The sequence below is a fragment of the Pungitius pungitius genome, unplaced genomic scaffold (genome assembly GCF_949316345.1).
Source record: "Pungitius pungitius unplaced genomic scaffold, fPunPun2.1 scaffold_33, whole genome shotgun sequence".
In the NCBI taxonomy this organism is placed as follows: domain Eukaryota; kingdom Metazoa; phylum Chordata; class Actinopteri; order Perciformes; family Gasterosteidae; genus Pungitius; species Pungitius pungitius.
The window spans coordinates 597,970-608,000 of record NW_026909866.1 but is presented as its reverse complement, the minus strand read 5'-3'; the positions used below and the strand labels follow the sequence as shown (position 1 = coordinate 608,000).

The window sequence follows — 10,031 nt, the reverse complement described above, 5'->3', positions numbered from 1 at the left end:
CAGTCCTGGCTGGATTTGATCAGTCCTCAACTTCCTAGCGGAAAACCACAGCCTCGTACATGTAGGGATTGATTCTCATCCCGACCGCTTTAGAACTGACTTTAAACTGTAGCATAGTGATGACGGTCAAGTCATGATGAAGCCATCAGATCAAGATCTTCCGCAAAGAGCAGGCATATGTTTAAAAGAAACCTAGCTGTGGTTTCCGTAGTGTAGTGGTTATCACGTTCGCCTTACACGCGGAAGGTCCCCAGTTCGAACCTGGGCGGAAACATTGACCTTTTTCCCGCCCTGTCTGCAAAAGAAAATTATTCACTTGGTCAATTAAAAAAGACTACGCTTCCAGTCTGACTATACGCTTACTGTTTGACGAAGACTCTCCCCGTCAGGGAATCGAACCCTGGTCTTCTGCATGACAGGCAGAGATACTGTCCACTATACTAACGAGGAATCACTCTGAAATCCTTATGCCAGATTTCTGGCCGTTGTGAAGAGAAGGTACGCACTTGAACACTTTCCCTTCCGGCAAAAATTCAGTCCTGGCTGGGTTTGATCAGTCCTCAACTTCCTAGCGGAAAACCACAGCCTCGTACATGTAGGAATTGATTCTCATCCCGACCGCTTTAGAACTGACGTCAAACTGTAGCATAGTGATGAAGGTCAAGTCATGATGAAGCCATCAGATCAAGATCTTCCGCAAAGAGCAGGGATATGTTCAAGAGAAACCTAGCCGTGGTTTTTGTAGTGTAGTGGTTATCACGTTCGCCTTACACGCGAAAGGTCCCCAGTTCGAAACTGGGCGGAAACATTGACCTTTATCCCGCCTTCTCTGCAAAAGAAAATTATTCACTTGGTCAATTAAAAAAGACTACGCTTCCAGTCTGAGCATACGCTTACTGTTTGACGAAGACTCTCCCCGTCAGGGAATCGAAACCTGGTCTTCTGCATGACAGGCAGAGATACTGTCCACTATACTAACGAGGAATCACTCTGAAATCCTTATGCCAGATTTCTGGCCGTGGTGAAGAGAAGGTACGCACTTGAACACTTTCCCTTCCGGCGAAAATTCAGTCCTGGCTGGGTTTGATCAGTCCTCAACTTCCTAGCGGAAAACCACAGCCTCGTACATGTAGGAATTGATTCTCATCCCGACCGCTTTAGAACTGACGTCAAACTGTAGCATAGTGATGAAGGTCAAGTCATGATGAAGCCATCAGATCAAGATCGTCCGCAAAGAGCAGGCATATGTTCAAAAGAAACCTAGCTGTGGTTTCCGTAGTGTAGTGGTTATCACGTTCGCCTTACACGCGAAAGGTCCCCAGTTCGAAACTGGGCGGAAACATTGACCTTTTTCCCGCCCTGTCTGCAAAAGAAAATTATTCACTTGGTCAATTAAAAAAGACTACGCTTCCAGTCTGACTATACGCTTACTGTTTGACGAAGACTCTCCCCGTCAGGGAATCGAAACCTGGTCTTCTGCGTGACAGGCAGAGATACTGTCCACTATACTAACGAGGAATCACTCTGAAATCCTTATGCCAGATTTCTGGCCGTTGTGAAGAGAAGGTACGCACTTGAACACTTTCCCTTCCGGCGAAAATTCAGTCCTGGCTGGATTTGATCAGTCCTCAACTTCCTAGCGGAAAACCACAGCCTCGTACATGTAGGGATTGATTCTCATCCCGACCGCTTTAGAACTGACTTTAAACTGTAGCATAGTGATGACGGTCAAGTCATGATGAAGCCATCAGATCAAGATCTTCCGCAAAGAGCAGGCATATGTTTAAAAGAAACCTAGCTGTGGTTTCCGTAGTGTAGTGGTTATCACGTTCGCCTTACACGCGGAAGGTCCCCAGTTCGAACCTGGGCGGAAACATTGACCTTTTTCCCGCCCTGTCTGCAAAAGAAAATTATTCACTTGGTCAATTAAAAAAGACTACGCTTCCAGTCTGACTATACGCTTACTGTTTGACGAAGACTCTCCCCGTCAGGGAATCGAACCCTGGTCTTCTGCATGACAGGCAGAGATACTGTCCACTATACTAACGAGGAATCACTCTGAAATCCTTATGCCAGATTTCTGGCCGTTGTGAAGAGAAGGTACGCACTTGAACACTTTCCCTTCCGGCAAAAATTCAGTCCTGGCTGGGTTTGATCAGTCCTCAACTTCCTAGCGGAAAACCACAGCCTCGTACATGTAGGAATTGATTCTCATCCCGACCGCTTTAGAACTGACGTCAAACTGTAGCATAGTGATGAAGGTCAAGTCATGATGAAGCCATCAGATCAAGATCTTCCGCAAAGAGCAGGGATATGTTCAAGAGAAACCTAGCCGTGGTTTTTGTAGTGTAGTGGTTATCACGTTCGCCTTACACGCGAAAGGTCCCCAGTTCGAAACTGGGCGGAAACATTGACCTTTATCCCGCCTTCTCTGCAAAAGAAAATTATTCACTTGGTCAATTAAAAAAGACTACGCTTCCAGTCTGAGCATACGCTTACTGTTTGACGAAGACTCTCCCCGTCAGGGAATCGAAACCTGGTCTTCTGCATGACAGGCAGAGATACTGTCCACTATACTAACGAGGAATCACTCTGAAATCCTTATGCCAGATTTCTGGCCGTGGTGAAGAGAAGGTACGCACTTGAACACTTTCCCTTCCGGCGAAAATTCAGTCCTGGCTGGGTTTGATCAGTCCTCAACTTCCTAGCGGAAAACCACAGCCTCGTACATGTAGGAATTGATTCTCATCCCGACCGCTTTAGAACTGACGTCAAACTGTAGCATAGTGATGAAGGTCAAGTCATGATGAAGCCATCAGATCAAGATCTTCCGCAAAGAGCAGGCATATGTTCAAAAGAAACCTAGCTGTGGTTTCCGTAGTGTAGTGGTTATCACGTTCGCCTTACACGCGAAAGGTCCCCAGTTCGAAACTGGGCGGAAACATTGACCTTTTTCCCGCCCTGTCTGCAAAAGAAAATTATTCACTTGGTCAATTAAAAAAGACTACGCTTCCAGTCTGACTATACGCTTACTGTTTGACGAAGACTCTCCCCGTCAGGGAATCGAAACCTGGTCTTCTGCGTGACAGGCAGAGATACTGTCCACTATACTAACGAGGAATCACTCTGAAATCCTTATGCCAGATTTCTGGCCGTTGTGAAGAGAAGGTACGCACTTGAACACTTTCCCTTCCGGCGAAAATTCAGTCCTGGCTGGATTTGATCAGTCCTCAACTTCCTAGCGGAAAACCACAGCCTCGTACATGTAGGGATTGATTCTCATCCCGACCGCTTTAGAACTGACTTTAAACTGTAGCATAGTGATGACGGTCAAGTCATGATGAAGCCATCAGATCAAGATCTTCCGCAAAGAGCAGGCATATGTTTAAAAGAAACCTAGCTGTGGTTTCCGTAGTGTAGTGGTTATCACGTTCGCCTTACACGCGGAAGGTCCCCAGTTCGAACCTGGGCGGAAACATTGACCTTTTTCCCGCCCTGTCTGCAAAAGAAAATTATTCACTTGGTCAATTAAAAAAAACTACGCTTCCAGTCTGACTATACGCTTACTGTTTGACGAAGACTCTCCCCGTCAGGGAATCGAACCCTGGTCTTCTGCATGACAGGCAGAGATACTGTCCACTATACTAACGAGGAATCACTCTGAAATCCTTATGCCAGATTTCTGGCCGTTGTGAAGAGAAGGTACGCACTTGAACACTTTCCCTTCCGGCAAAAATTCAGTCCTGGCTGGGTTTGATCAGTCCTCAACTTCCTAGCGGAAAACCACAGCCTCGTACATGTAGGAATTGATTCTCATCCCGACCGCTTTAGAACTGACGTCAAACTGTAGCATAGTGATGAAGGTCAAGTCATGATGAAGCCATCAGATCAAGATCTTCCGCAAAGAGCAGGGATATGTTCAAGAGAAACCTAGCCGTGGTTTTTGTAGTGTAGTGGTTATCACGTTCGCCTTACACGCGAAAGGTCCCCAGTTCGAAACTGGGCGGAAACATTGACCTTTATCCCGCCTTCTCTGCAAAAGAAAATTATTCACTTCGTCAATTAAAAAAGACTACGCTTCCAGTCTGAGCATACGCTTACTGTTTGACGAAGACTCTCCCCGTCAGGGAATCGAAACCTGGTCTTCTGCATGACAGGCAGAGATACTGTCCACTATACTAACGAGGAATCACTCTGAAATCCTTATGCCAGATTTCTGGCCGTGGTGAAGAGAAGGTACGCACTTGAACACTTTCCCTTCCGGCGAAAATTCAGTCCTGGCTGGGTTTGATCAGTCCTCAACTTCCTAGCGGAAAACCACAGCCTCGTACATGTAGGAATTGATTCTCATCCCGACCGCTTTAGAACTGACGTCAAACTGTAGCATAGTGATGAAGGTCAAGTCATGATGAAGCCATCAGATCAAGATCTTCCGCAAAGAGCAGGCATATGTTCAAAAGAAACCGAGCTGTGGTTTCCGTAGTGTAGTGGTTATCACGTTCGCCTTACACGCGAAAGGTCCCCAGTTCGAAACTGGGCGGAAACATTGACCTTTTTCCCGCCCTGTCTGCAAAAGAAAATTTTTCACTTGGTCAATTAAAAAAGACTACGCTTCCAGTCTGACTATACGCTTACTGTTTGACGAAGACTCTCCCCGTCAGGGAATCGAAACCTGGTCTTCTGCGTGACAGGCAGAGATACTGTCCACTATACTAACGAGGAATCACTCTGAAATCCTTATGCCAGATTTCTGGCCGTTGTGAAGAGAAGGTACGCACTTGAACACTTTCCCTTCCGGCGAAAATTCAGTCCTGGCTGGATTTGATCAGTCCTCAACTTCCTAGCGGAAAACCACAGCCTCGTACATGTAGGAATTGATTCTCATCCCGACCGCTTTAGAACTGACGTCAAACTGTAGCATAGTGATGAAGGTCAAGTCATGATGAAGCCATCAGATCAAGATCTTCCGCAAAGAGCAGGGATATGTTCAAGAGAAACCTAGCCGTGGTTTTTGTAGTGTAGTGGTTATCACGTTCGCCTTACACGCGAAAGGTCCCCAGTTCGAAACTGGGCGGAAACATTGACCTTTATCCCGCCTTCTCTGCCTTCCGGCGAAAATTCAGTCCTGGCTGGGTTTGATCAGTCCTCAACTTCCTAGCGGAAAACCACAGCCTCGTACATGTAGGAATTGATTCTCATCCCGACCGCTTTAGAACTGACGTCAAACTGTAGCATAGTGATGAAGGTCAAGTCATGATGAAGCCATCAGATCAAGATCTTCCGCAAAGAGCAGGCATATGTTCAAAAGAAACCTAGCTGTGGTTTCCGTAGTGTAGTGGTTATCACGTTCGCCTTACACGCGAAAGGTCCCCAGTTCGAAACTGGGCGGAAACATTGACCTTTTTCCCGCCCTGTCTGCAAAAGAAAATTATTCACTTGGTCAATTAAAAAAGACTACGCTTCCAGTCTGACTATACGCTTACTGTTTGACGAAGACTCTCCCCGTCAGGGAATCGAAACCTGGTCTTCTGCGTGACAGGCAGAGATACTGTCCACTATACTAACGAGGAATCACTCTGAAATCCTTATGCCAGATTTCTGGCCGTTGTGAAGAGAAGGTACGCACTTGAACACTTTCCCTTCCGGCGAAAATTCAGTCCTGGCTGGATTTGATCAGTCCTCAACTTCCTAGCGGAAAACCACAGCCTCGTACATGTAGGGATTGATTCTCATCCCGACCGCTTTAGAACTGACTTTAAACTGTAGCATAGTGATGACGGTCAAGTCATGATGAAGCCATCAGATCAAGATCTTCCGCAAAGAGCAGGCATATGTTTAAAAGAAACCTAGCTGTGGTTTCCGTAGTGTAGTGGTTATCACGTTCGCCTTACACGCGGAAGGTCCCCAGTTCGAACCTGGGCGGAAACATTGACCTTTTTCCCGCCCTGTCTGCAAAAGAAAATTATTCACTTGGTCAATTAAAAAAGACTACGCTTCCAGTCTGACTATACACTTACTGTTTGACGAAGACTCTCCCCGTCAGGGAATCGAACCCTGGTCTTCTGCATGACAGGCAGAGATACTGTCCACTATACTAACGAGGAATCACTCTGAAATCCTTATGCCAGATTTCTGGCCGTTGTGAAGAGGAGGTACGCACTTGAACACTTTCCCTTCCGGCAAAAATTCAGTCCTGGCTGGGTTTGATCAGTCCTCAACTTCCTAGCGGAAAACCACAGCCTCGTACATGTAGGAATTGATTCTCATCCCGACCGCTTTAGAACTGACGTCAAACTGTAGCATAGTGATGAAGGTCAAGTCATGATGAAGCCATCAGATCAAGATCTTCCGCAAAGAGCAGGGATATGTTCAAGAGAAACCTAGCCGTGGTTTTTGTAGTGTAGTGGTTATCACGTTCGCCTTACACGCGAAAGGTCCCCAGTTCGAAACTGGGCGGAAACATTGACCTTTATCCCGTCTTCTCTGCAAAAGATAATTATTCACTTGGTCAATTAAAAAAGACTACGCTTCCAGTCTGAGCATACGCTTACTGTTTGACGAAGACTCTCCCCGTCAGGGAATCGAAACCTGGTCTTCTGCATGACAGGCAGAGATACTGTCCACTATACTAACGAGGAATCACTCTGAAATCCTTATGCCAGATTTCTGGCCGTGGTGAAGAGAAGGTACGCACTTGAACACTTTCCCTTCCGGCGAAAATTCAGTCCTGGCTGGGTTTGATCAGTCCTCAACTTCCTAGCGGAAAACCACAGCCTCGTACATGTAGGAATTGATTCTCATCCCGACCGCTTTAGAACTGACGTCAAACTGTAGCATAGTGATGAAGGTCAAGTCATGATGAAGCCATCAGATCAAGATCTTCCGCAAAGAGCAGGCATATGTTCAAAAGAAACCTAGCTGTGGTTTCCGTAGTGTAGTGGTTATCACGTTCGCCTTACACGCGAAAGGTCCCCAGTTCGAAACTGGGCGGAAACATTGACCTTTTTCTAGCCCTGTCTGCAAAAGAAAATTATTCACTTGGTCAATTAAAAAAGACTACGCTTCCAGTCTGACTATACGCTTACTGTTTGACGAAGACTCTCCCCGTCAGGGAATCGAAACCTGGTCTTCTGCGTGACAGGCAGAGATACTGTCCACTATACTAACGAGGAATCACTCTGAAATCCTTATGCCAGATTTCTGGCCGTTGTGAAGAGAAGGTACGCACTTGAACACTTTCCCTTCCGGCGAAAATTCAGTCCTGGCTGGATTTGATCAGTCCTCAACTTCCTAGCGGAAAACCACAGCCTCGTACATGTAGGGATTGATTCTCATCCCGACCGCTTTAGAACTGACTTTAAACTGTAGCATAGTGATGACGGTCAAGTCATGATGAAGCCATCAGATCAAGATCTTCCGCAAAGAGCAGGCATATGTTTAAAAGAAACCTAGCTGTGGTTTCCGTAGTGTAGTGGTTATCACGTTCGCCTTACACGCGGAAGGTCCCCAGTTCGAACCTGGGCGGAAACATTGACCTTTTTCCCGCCCTGTCTGCAAAAGAAAATTATTCACTTGGTCAATTAAAAAAAACTACGCTTCCAGTCTGACTATACGCTTACTGTTTGACGAAGACTCTCCCCGTCAGGGAATCGAACCCTGGTCTTCTGCATGACAGGCAGAGATACTGTCCACTATACTAACGAGGAATCACTCTGAAATCCTTATGCCAGATTTCTGGCCGTTGTGAAGAGAAGGTACGCACTTGAACACTTTCCCTTCCGGCGAAAATTCAGTCCTGGCTGGGTTTGATCAGTCCTCAACTTCCTAGCGGAAAACCACAGCCTCGTACATGTAGGAATTGATTCTCATCCCGACCGCTTTAGAACTGACGTCAAACTGTAGCATAGTGATGAAGGTCAAGTCATGATGAAGCCATCAGATCAAGATCTTCCGCAAAGAGCAGGCATATGTTCAAAAGAAACCTAGCTGTGGTTTCCGTAGTGTAGTGGTTATCACGTTCGCCTTACACGCGAAAGGTCCCCAGTTCGAAACTGGGCGGAAACATTGACCTTTTTCCCGCCCTGTCTGCAAAAGAAAATTATTCACTTGGTCAATTAAAAAAGACTACGCTTCCAGTCTGACTATACGCTTACTGTTTGACGAAGACTCTCCCCGTCAGGGAATCGAAACCTGGTCTTCTGCGTGACAGGCAGAGATACTGTCCACTATACTAACGAGGAATCACTCTGAAATCCTTATGCCAGATTTCTGGCCGTTGTGAAGAGAAGGTACGCACTCGAACACTTTCCCTTCCGGCGAAAATTCAGTCCTGGCTGGATTTGATCAGTCCTCAACTTCCTAGCGGAAAACCACAGCCTCGTACATGTAGGGATTGATTCTCATCCCGACCGCTTTAGAACTGACTTTAAACTGTAGCATAGTGATGACGGTCAAGTCATGATGAAGCCATCAGATCAAGATCTTCCGCAAAGAGCAGGCATATGTTTAAAAGAAACCTAGCTGTGGTTTCCGTAGTGTAGTGGTTATCACGTTCGCCTTACACGCGGAAGGTCCCCAGTTCGAACCTGGGCGGAAACATTGACCTTTTTCCCGCCCTGTCTGCAAAAGAAAATTATTCACTTGGTCAATTAAAAAAAACTACGCTTCCAGTCTGACTATACGCTTACTGTTTGACGAAGACTCTCCCCGTCAGGGAATCGAACCCTGGTCTTCTGCATGACAGGCAGAGATACTGTCCACTATACTAACGAGGAATCACTCTGAAATCCTTATGCCAGATTTCTGGCCGTTGTGAAGAGAAGGTACGCACTTGAACACTTTCCCTTCCGGCGAAAATTCAGTCCTGGCTGGATTTGATCAGTCCTCAACTTCCTAGCGGAAAACCACAGCCTCGTACATGTAGGGATTGATTCTCATCCCGACCGCTTTAGAACTGACTTTAAACTGTAGCATAGTGATGACGGTCAAGTCATGATGAAGCCATCAGATCAAGATCTTCCGCAAAGAGCAGGCATATGTTTAAAAGAAACCTAGCTGTGGTTTCCGTAGTGTAGTGGTTATCACGTTCGCCTTACACGCGGAAGGTCCCCAGTTCGAACCTGGGCGGAAACATTGACCTTTTTCCCGCCCTGTCTGCAAAAGAAAATTATTCACTTGGTCAATTAAAAAAAACTACGCTTCCAGTCTGACTATACGCTTACTGTTTGACGAAGACTCTCCCCGTCAGGGAATCGAACCCTGGTCTTCTGCATGACAGGCAGAGATACTGTCCACTATACTAACGAGGAATCACTCTGAAATCCTTATGCCAGATTTCTGGCCGTTGTGAAGAGAAGGTACGCACTTGAACACTTTCCCTTCCGGCAAAAATTCAGTCCTGGCTGGGTTTGATCAGTCCTCAACTTCCTAGCGGAAAACCACAGCCTCGTACATGTAGGAATTGATTCTCATCCCGACCGCTTTAGAACTGACGTCAAACTGTAGCATAGTGATGAAGGTCAAGTCATGATGAAGCCATCAGATCAAGATCTTCCGCAAAGAGCAGGGATATGTTCAAGAGAAACCTAGCCGTGGTTTTTGTAGTGTAGTGGTTATCACGTTCGCCTTACACGCGAAAGGTCCCCAGTTCGAAACTGGGCGGAAACATTGACCTTTATCCCGCCTTCTCTGCAAAAGAAAATTATTCACTTGGTCAATTAAAAAAGACTACGCTTCCAGTCTGAGCATACGCTTACTGTTTGACGAAGACTCTCCCCGTCAGGGAATCGAAACCTGGTCTTCTGCATGACAGGCAGAGATACTGTCCACTATACTAACGAGGAATCACTCTGAAATCCTTATGCCAGATTTCTGGCCGTGGTGAAGAGAAGGTACGCACTTGAACACTTTCCCTTCCGGCGAAAATTCAGTCCTGGCTGGGTTTGATCAGTCCTCAACTTCCTAGCGGAAAACCACAGCCTCGTACATGTAGGAATTGATTCTCATCCCGACCGCTTTAGAACTGACGTCAA

General features: G+C 46.4%; 26 non-coding genes across 26 annotated transcripts; 19 read left to right on the top strand and 7 right to left on the bottom strand.

The window, feature by feature from the left end:
* Positions 1–201: 201 nt before the first annotated feature.
* Positions 202–274, top strand: trnav-uac (transfer RNA valine (anticodon UAC)). The gene has a single exon. It is a non-coding gene; the product is annotated as a tRNA-Val (tRNA).
* Positions 275–378: 104 nt separating this feature from the next.
* On the bottom strand, positions 379–450 carry trnad-guc (transfer RNA aspartic acid (anticodon GUC)). The gene has a single exon. It is a non-coding gene; the product is annotated as a tRNA-Asp (tRNA).
* A 285-nt stretch (positions 451–735) lies between these two features.
* trnav-uac (transfer RNA valine (anticodon UAC)) lies at positions 736–808 on the top strand. Its single transcript has one exon. It is a non-coding gene; the product is annotated as a tRNA-Val (tRNA).
* A 461-nt stretch (positions 809–1,269) lies between these two features.
* trnav-uac (transfer RNA valine (anticodon UAC)) lies at positions 1,270–1,342 on the top strand. The gene has a single exon. It is a non-coding gene; the product is annotated as a tRNA-Val (tRNA).
* A 461-nt stretch (positions 1,343–1,803) lies between these two features.
* On the top strand, positions 1,804–1,876 carry trnav-uac (transfer RNA valine (anticodon UAC)). Its single transcript has one exon. It is a non-coding gene; the product is annotated as a tRNA-Val (tRNA).
* A 104-nt stretch (positions 1,877–1,980) lies between these two features.
* trnad-guc (transfer RNA aspartic acid (anticodon GUC)) lies at positions 1,981–2,052 on the bottom strand. The gene has a single exon. It is a non-coding gene; the product is annotated as a tRNA-Asp (tRNA).
* A 285-nt stretch (positions 2,053–2,337) lies between these two features.
* Positions 2,338–2,410, top strand: trnav-uac (transfer RNA valine (anticodon UAC)). The gene has a single exon. It is a non-coding gene; the product is annotated as a tRNA-Val (tRNA).
* A 461-nt stretch (positions 2,411–2,871) lies between these two features.
* Positions 2,872–2,944, top strand: trnav-uac (transfer RNA valine (anticodon UAC)). The gene has a single exon. It is a non-coding gene; the product is annotated as a tRNA-Val (tRNA).
* Positions 2,945–3,405: 461 nt separating this feature from the next.
* Positions 3,406–3,478, top strand: trnav-uac (transfer RNA valine (anticodon UAC)). Its single transcript has one exon. It is a non-coding gene; the product is annotated as a tRNA-Val (tRNA).
* A 104-nt stretch (positions 3,479–3,582) lies between these two features.
* trnad-guc (transfer RNA aspartic acid (anticodon GUC)) lies at positions 3,583–3,654 on the bottom strand. The gene has a single exon. It is a non-coding gene; the product is annotated as a tRNA-Asp (tRNA).
* Positions 3,655–3,939: 285 nt separating this feature from the next.
* trnav-uac (transfer RNA valine (anticodon UAC)) lies at positions 3,940–4,012 on the top strand. Its single transcript has one exon. It is a non-coding gene; the product is annotated as a tRNA-Val (tRNA).
* Positions 4,013–4,473: 461 nt separating this feature from the next.
* On the top strand, positions 4,474–4,546 carry trnav-uac (transfer RNA valine (anticodon UAC)). Its single transcript has one exon. It is a non-coding gene; the product is annotated as a tRNA-Val (tRNA).
* Positions 4,547–5,007: 461 nt separating this feature from the next.
* trnav-uac (transfer RNA valine (anticodon UAC)) lies at positions 5,008–5,080 on the top strand. Its single transcript has one exon. It is a non-coding gene; the product is annotated as a tRNA-Val (tRNA).
* A 241-nt stretch (positions 5,081–5,321) lies between these two features.
* On the top strand, positions 5,322–5,394 carry trnav-uac (transfer RNA valine (anticodon UAC)). Its single transcript has one exon. It is a non-coding gene; the product is annotated as a tRNA-Val (tRNA).
* Positions 5,395–5,855: 461 nt separating this feature from the next.
* trnav-uac (transfer RNA valine (anticodon UAC)) lies at positions 5,856–5,928 on the top strand. Its single transcript has one exon. It is a non-coding gene; the product is annotated as a tRNA-Val (tRNA).
* A 104-nt stretch (positions 5,929–6,032) lies between these two features.
* On the bottom strand, positions 6,033–6,104 carry trnad-guc (transfer RNA aspartic acid (anticodon GUC)). The gene has a single exon. It is a non-coding gene; the product is annotated as a tRNA-Asp (tRNA).
* A 285-nt stretch (positions 6,105–6,389) lies between these two features.
* Positions 6,390–6,462, top strand: trnav-uac (transfer RNA valine (anticodon UAC)). Its single transcript has one exon. It is a non-coding gene; the product is annotated as a tRNA-Val (tRNA).
* Positions 6,463–6,923: 461 nt separating this feature from the next.
* trnav-uac (transfer RNA valine (anticodon UAC)) lies at positions 6,924–6,996 on the top strand. The gene has a single exon. It is a non-coding gene; the product is annotated as a tRNA-Val (tRNA).
* Positions 6,997–7,457: 461 nt separating this feature from the next.
* Positions 7,458–7,530, top strand: trnav-uac (transfer RNA valine (anticodon UAC)). The gene has a single exon. It is a non-coding gene; the product is annotated as a tRNA-Val (tRNA).
* A 104-nt stretch (positions 7,531–7,634) lies between these two features.
* On the bottom strand, positions 7,635–7,706 carry trnad-guc (transfer RNA aspartic acid (anticodon GUC)). The gene has a single exon. It is a non-coding gene; the product is annotated as a tRNA-Asp (tRNA).
* A 285-nt stretch (positions 7,707–7,991) lies between these two features.
* trnav-uac (transfer RNA valine (anticodon UAC)) lies at positions 7,992–8,064 on the top strand. The gene has a single exon. It is a non-coding gene; the product is annotated as a tRNA-Val (tRNA).
* Positions 8,065–8,525: 461 nt separating this feature from the next.
* Positions 8,526–8,598, top strand: trnav-uac (transfer RNA valine (anticodon UAC)). Its single transcript has one exon. It is a non-coding gene; the product is annotated as a tRNA-Val (tRNA).
* Positions 8,599–8,702: 104 nt separating this feature from the next.
* Positions 8,703–8,774, bottom strand: trnad-guc (transfer RNA aspartic acid (anticodon GUC)). Its single transcript has one exon. It is a non-coding gene; the product is annotated as a tRNA-Asp (tRNA).
* A 285-nt stretch (positions 8,775–9,059) lies between these two features.
* trnav-uac (transfer RNA valine (anticodon UAC)) lies at positions 9,060–9,132 on the top strand. Its single transcript has one exon. It is a non-coding gene; the product is annotated as a tRNA-Val (tRNA).
* Positions 9,133–9,236: 104 nt separating this feature from the next.
* On the bottom strand, positions 9,237–9,308 carry trnad-guc (transfer RNA aspartic acid (anticodon GUC)). Its single transcript has one exon. It is a non-coding gene; the product is annotated as a tRNA-Asp (tRNA).
* Positions 9,309–9,593: 285 nt separating this feature from the next.
* trnav-uac (transfer RNA valine (anticodon UAC)) lies at positions 9,594–9,666 on the top strand. Its single transcript has one exon. It is a non-coding gene; the product is annotated as a tRNA-Val (tRNA).
* Positions 9,667–10,031: the final 365 nt, after the last annotated feature.